This window comes from Palaemon carinicauda, chromosome 7, assembly GCF_036898095.1.
Source record: "Palaemon carinicauda isolate YSFRI2023 chromosome 7, ASM3689809v2, whole genome shotgun sequence".
In the NCBI taxonomy this organism is placed as follows: domain Eukaryota; kingdom Metazoa; phylum Arthropoda; class Malacostraca; order Decapoda; family Palaemonidae; genus Palaemon; species Palaemon carinicauda.
In genome coordinates this window covers 106215454-106222953 of record NC_090731.1, presented here as the reverse complement: position 1 = coordinate 106222953, position 7500 = coordinate 106215454, and positions in this window count along the sequence as shown.

Here is a 7500-nt window from a genome sequence, read left to right as displayed (position 1 = left end):
AGGCAAGATTTCCCCACTTCCAATAACATGTCCCAAGTACTTTACACGAGCTCTAGCAAAGTTTGATTTAGCAAGATTTATTGTTAAACTCAACCTTCAAAATCTATCAAGAAGTGCTTTAAGCTTACCAAGATGTTCCTCCCATGTGTCAGATACTACAAGAATGTCATCCAGGTAACCGTAAACCCCATCCAGATCTCTTATGACATCATTTACCATTCTCTGAAATGTGGCAGGTGCGTTGCACAAGCCAAAAGGAAGTCTTTCATATTGAAACAACCCAAAGGGAGTAATAAAAGCGGACATCTCCTTCGCTCTCCCTGACAAGGGGACTTGATAATATCCCTTCAGCATATTGACTTGGGTTAAATATTTTGACTTACCAATGGAGTCCAGTATATCATCAATTCGTGGTAGGGGATAACTGTCTTTTATGGTTACCGAATTTAATTATCTAAAGTCTGTACATAACCTGACCTTACCATTAGACTTGGGGACTAGTAAGCAAGGAAAAGCCCAAGGAGACTTGCTAGGCACAGCAAGTTTATGCTTCAGTAGATACTCGACCTCCTTTTGCATTACCTTCCGTTTTTCAAAATTGATTCGATAGTAGTTTTGTCGTATAGGACGAGTTCCTGGCAATAACTCAATGTCGTGAGAAATAACACTGCATTCTCGGGGATTATCACTACATACATCTTCATACTGTCGTAGCAGATTCTCAATATCACACCGTTGCTCCTCATTTAGGTGCTGTAGATACTGTGGAAGAGATTCTAAGACTTCTTTATTAGAAAAGTCAGCCCAAGATGGGATTTCATCTAGGCCTAAATAATTTAAATCCTTTAAGGTGGTGGACTTTTGTTTTACAATAACAGTGCCTCTGGAACCAAATAGAGCAGCAGAGGAATCGGCATGATATTCTTTAAGCATATTGACATGGACTAACTGAGTGCTTTTACGTCTATCTGTAGTTTTGATGATATAATTCTGATCATTTGAAAGTTTCTGTATAATATAAGGGCCAGAAAACTTACTTTTAAAAGGAGAACCAGTAATGGGATAGAAGGCCAAGACTAAATCTCCCACATTAAACTTCCTATCTTTACTGTTTTTATCATACCTAATTTTCATCTTTTCTTGATTTTTACACAAGTTGTTTAGAGCAAAATTATGAATCTTATTAATATTTCCCTTTAATTTCTGTAGGTACTGACTCACTGTTATAGCCTCTACGTTATACTTGTCAAGTAACTTATTTTTAACTACTTGTAAAGGACCACGTACTTTACGACCATATAGCATTTCAAAAGGTGATACACCTAGAGACTCAGAAGGTACTTCCCTAATTACAAATAGTAAATAGTCTATGCCTTCATCCAAATTAGATTCAGATTCAATACAAAATTTCCTAAGCAGCGACTTCAAAGTCTGATGAGGCCGTTCTAATGCTCCCTGAGATTCTGTGTGATAAGGAGATGAGAGACACGTTTTTATACACAACTCATTCATAGTTTTCTGAAAAACATCACTAGTAAAATTAGTGCCCCTATCACACTGGATTTCCTTAGGAAACCCGTAAGTTGTAAATACTTTGAGTAAGTGGTTAAGAACATTTTTAGAGGAAATATTTCTGACTGGAAGTGCAATAGGAAATCGTGAGGTAGGGCACATTATAGTCACAAAATATTGATTGCCTTTCTTTGTCTTTGGCAGTGGACCTACACAATCTATGATAATTCGATGGAATGGCTCATGAGGTACAATAATAGGATTAAAAGGTGCCTTTGGTATAACCTCATTAGGCTTACCGGCAATTTGACAAATATGAAAATGTTTAATGAAATTTACAACATCAGCCTTCATTTTAGGCCAGAAAAAATCATAAGCTAAACGGTTGTAAGTTTTAGTAATTCCAAAATGTGAATAAACATTATGAGCGAGCTCCAATAAATCTTTACGTAAATCATGAGGGACTACTAACTGTTCTCTGTCACTCCATGTTTCATCATTACCCAGCCTAGGAGGTCTATATAACCTGAAAAGTAAGTCATCCTTAAAGTAATACCCAGGTACCTTTTCCATTCCTTTCTCCAATGCTTGCTTATAAACACCCTTTGAAGTTGGATCTTCTCTCTGTAACTTAACAAGGCTTTTCTTGTTCATTTTTACTTTATCTGCGAGGTTAGGTACACTTTCTTTCACTCGATCATTGTTAACCATACTGCGGGTCGTCACATTAACACAACCCTCCACTTTTGACTCATTTTCATTTTCACTGTCCTCTATTATTCCGGGAGTTTCATACATTATCAGATTGGGTAACAACAGTTCTCCAGCAAGATCGTTACCAAGTAACACCTGTACATTTGGCAAGGGGAAATTCCCTCCTCTAAGAGCCATTTTTACTTTACCAGTTACATACGGACAAACCATGAACACTTCTGTAAGCGGCAATAGTTTAGCGTCTGTTAAATCCCTGACTATGACATTTTCATCAAGCAATGTGAGATTTGGAACAACGCTTTTAATTAGAATGCTTTGGTTTGAACCTGTATCCCTTAACATTCTTACTTTAATGGGTTTATCACTACTGTGCAATGATATTGTACCGTTTCAAATGAATTTTTCAAACAAATTCTTATCCTCTGATACACAATGCATTGCAGACTCTTTACCAGTGTCTGATTTGTGTCCTGGGAACATCTTAACTGGAGCTCTGTTTTCAGTTACTTTTCCCTTCTTACATGCAGGATTTGGACAATTGCTAATCATGTGGCCTTCCTTCTTACAATAATTGCAAAACAAACCCCTATCAATCCTCCCATCTTTATCACCCAGCGGTTCTGCTCTATGTTGTTTTACATTACCCAGACTGCCCTTATGTATTATTGAATAATTATGAGCCAAAACAGCTGCCTTTTTTAGATCCTTCTCTTCCTTATCAGCTATATACAACATGATATTTTGAGGGAGAAGTCTCTCAAATTCCTCAGTTACAATGAGATTAATTAATTCCTCATAAGTATCTACATCTTCTGAGTCAAGCCACTTCTTAAACAACCTTAATTTTTCTGCAGCAAATTCAGTCCAAGTCTTAATATGGGGCTTAACATATTTACGAAACTTTTGACGATAACCTTCACTAGTTACAGCATATGCATCTAAAACAGCTTTTTTGATTACCACATAGCTCGATTCACCTACCAGACTACCAACAACAGTGGCAGCCTTCCCGACCAACTTAGGCTTAATAAGCCACACCCATTGTTCAAGAGGCCATTTCATATAAGAAGCCAAGTCTTCGAAATTCTTAAGAAAAAACACGTCAACTTCAGTCTCATCGAACTTAGGAACTAACTTGATGCATCTAGTCATATCAAATTTCATTGGTTGTCTAGCTTCTAGTTCTAATTCTCGTTCTTTATTTTCCATAGCTAACCTAATTTTACTCTCTTCTACTTGCTGAGCTATACGAGCTTCATAGACTAATTTAGCTTGAACAAACTCCAATTCCTTTTGCTGTCTTTCTAATAAAGCTTGATTTTCTATTTCCAACTCTCTCTTTTTCTTCTCTAGTTCAGCATTTATGGTTTCCCTTCTCGTTTGCTCTAACTGAATAGCCAGCTTCATATACTCTACATCCGACGATTTATCACCCACGTCTACGATATATTTGCTGCCCTCAGAACTATCCACTAGGTCTTCACTTATACAATGCTGTACTATGTAATTACGTACTACATCCTGCTTTGCATTAGGAGGAAGAGCTACCCCAAATTTAGCTGCTAACAACAAAAGTTCATTCCTATTAGCGACAACAATGGAAGTCAGGTGTGACTCTGGGTCACTATGAAAATCATCAACACTAAAGAGCGGCATTTTCAGTTAAGAGACGTCTACCTGTTAGTAACACCTTGTAAACAATTGTTACTTCTGAAAGTAGGATATATAGTCTACACCATATACTGTGTTAAACACTTGAAATCATAATAAATGTGCACAATGGAAACTTGGAAGCGAATTCTGAAGTTAACACCTCGGAAAAGAATGCTTCGGACAAGGATAATTAGTTATAACGAGCATTTACAAAACTACCCATGTCGACGGCCGCTAAGCAAAATATGTTACCTTAAGATTTTCCGCTGAATGCTCCAAATACAACGAAAGTGGTTAATCAGTGCTCAAGACCCATTATAAACTATATTGGCTTAGTTACAACCGTAATTAAAGTTTAAAGACACTTAAGCCGATGGTAGCTCGCGGACAGAACAATAGAGATACCTCGTTAGCACTAAAAATAAATCTTACTCTAAAAGGATTATGGTATCACTGTTGAAACATCACTGAATTACTTGCGCACTGTAACACTAATACTCAACACATGATAATCATATCCCACGATCAGAATACAAAATGTTACGTTGAAATGGATTTGGGCAGAATTTAATTTTAAATGTAGAGATTCCGGACACAGGCCCCCAATTGTCAAGGTTCAAGTTAAATCCACAAAATTAACAATAGGTTATATGGAAAAAACAATAAAACAATTACATTTAATTAACAAAACTTCACAAATCAAAATATTACCAATTAATTAACATAACCAACATAACAGAAAAACTAAATATTCTGCCCAATACCCAATCCAAAATATCATATGGTATAATAACCGTACTCACAATATACCGAGAAGTTCTTTACAAGTGTTTACGAGGCAGGAGCCGGGGCGAGACACACAAGTGGCAAATATGTCAGAGCAAAGGTATATATATATATATATATATATATATATATATATATATATATATATATATATATATATATATATATATATATATATATACACACACACACACACACACACACATATATATATATATATATATATATATATATATATATATATATATATATATATATATATATATATATATGTATATATATATATATATATATATATATATATATATATATATATATATATATATATATATATATATATATATATATATATATATATATATATATATATATATATATATATATATATATATATATATATATATATATATATATACATACATATATATATATATATATATATATATATATATATATATATATATATATATATATATATATATATATATATATTATATATATATATATATATATATATATATATATATATTAGGGTGGTCCTATTTCATAGGGGTGAAAAATAAATGTAGGAATGTTTTTGCTCCCTGACCTGATTCTGGTTCCATTTAGGTAGAAAATTATGTGTGCAAAGTTTGAAGCCAATCAAATAATATTTAGGGATGTCTCAAGGTCCCTATCTAGCAGGCGCCTGGATTCCCCCCACCCCCCCAACCCCCAGTGTTCGTCAGACCACTGGGTATTATCCGCTCATAGACGGGGGTATCATGCTTGACAAGCACTCAGTGTGGTATAGAAGCTAGTAAGGACTTTGACGATGTAGGGAACATCTTACGGTGCTGCGAGACAACACCCAGAAAGAACTGTAGGTGCTCTTCTTTTGTGGTATGTCGACCGTTGAACTCCTCAATTAGTTTGACCCCTCGTTCAGCCACATTGTTGATCACTGGAAGATTTTTTACTTTTTTCAAATGCATTCTCTTCTCAGTCTTCTGGGTCTGCATTAAGAAACTCACTGTTTATGTCGAGGTGTTTCAGAAAACGGATTGACTTGCGAGTTGTAAAAGATTCAAGGGATGGAATCATGGAACTTTTCAATTCGACCCGCTTTGGGGGATCTTCTTCTTTGTCATTATCCTCATCGCTTTCACCTGATTCTGCCGGGATCATGGTCGACAATATGGCCCGCTTTGTCGGTGCTAAAACAGCTTCATTGAACAGTAACAGCACCACAAGCTCCTCTGACACATACCACAGATGCCGTTACAGTTTGTCTCTGGCCGCTCTTCCAACACGGTCATTGTGGTAAGAGTGTAGTTTCTTCAGTATCTCCAAATCTGTTCGAGGAGCATTTGCAGCATCAGGGGCAGAAAACCAGGCTTCCACATGAATCAGGATAGAGAAAATACTCACATCACAAACACAGGACTCCTCCCGTTGGGTAAGATATCTGAGTTGTCCTCAGAACATCCAAATCTTGAGACAGTACAAGACTTTTGCCATCCATCTGGCATGATGGAGAGCTCCGGGTTTCTTGAAATTGAAACTAGGAAGATTTCCTCCAAGGCAGACAATCGTTAACTCCAAGAATTCCAGGTAATCATCTTGGTGATTGCCCTGTGACAACTTGGATTGCGCAAACTTCATGATGCGATCCCTGTCAGGCTGCAGTACCTCCAAGTCTTTTCCACTCTGATAGTTGGACTTGTTAAGGGAGCCCCAATTCTTTTCGAAACGACGAAAGAGTTGGACATCGGGACCCGTGGAAGCTCCAGAGCATGTAGAGAATACTGCACCAAGAATTATTTCGTAAATGTGATGGCGGTATGCCAAATTAAGGACTGTGCGACGGAGTCTCTGTTCTAGAAGAATGCACGCTCCTGATCGACGTCTCGTGTTTGATGCAGTTATAACAAAGCAGAAGCCTGCAATCTTTTCATCCAAACACCATTCCTGTAACAGTTCATAAACTGTTGCAGCTTGATTCTCACCCGTTCCTGATGTCAGTTTTGGTACACCAAGAAGTTGTATTTCTCCAGTGAAGACAGCTGTTATCAAAACTGGAAGGCGGTCAACGGATGTTGGTGAACAGAGGAGAGATGGCAATAACTTGCTATTCCAATGTACAATGCATGTTTTGCCTTCGGCTTTGAATGCGTTGTGCAGGTCCGTCCATTGTTGCTGACGGTGCTTTTCTCTATGGAGCTTGACGCTGGAGCAGCTGATATTGAGCTCCCCAGGATCATGTCCCAGACTTTTGGCGATTTCAGCTACCACAAACAGAGCATTGCGATCTGTTGTCCCTGTCAGATCAAGGGCTCCTCTAAGCTTTGGGGTCCAGACATTGTTAGGTGGAAACCGCTTCGTTTGTGGAGTTGCTTTCTTCTGTCCGTTATCTGAATCCGCAGATATCGACGAGTCTTCACCTGACTCTGCTGAGGAAGAAGATCCTTCCAGCTTAACTTGGCTTGTAGTTCCCTCGGCTTCTGCAACATGTTTTTGTCTGCACCTTTTCAGTTCCTCTTCTCGCTGTTGTGTTCTTGCTTCCATGTTGGCGAGTTTCTTGTCCATCACGCCCAATGAGCCCTGGTTTTCGTTGCGCTCTTAAAAATTCTTTGTCTTCTTAAATATTAATTAAAGACATTGCATTGGCATGCGCCACATCAAATAGGGTTTTCATTGCTACCTGGATTTTTTTTTTCATTTGCCTCTTGTTTCCCTCTTCTCCCTTTGTTTTTCTTCAAAAGTTTCCACTGATTGAACAATTTCTTTACTTTTTTTAGAATTTTGTCATTTCTTTGAACTTGAAGCATGGCCTTTTTCCAGTAAGCTTCTACT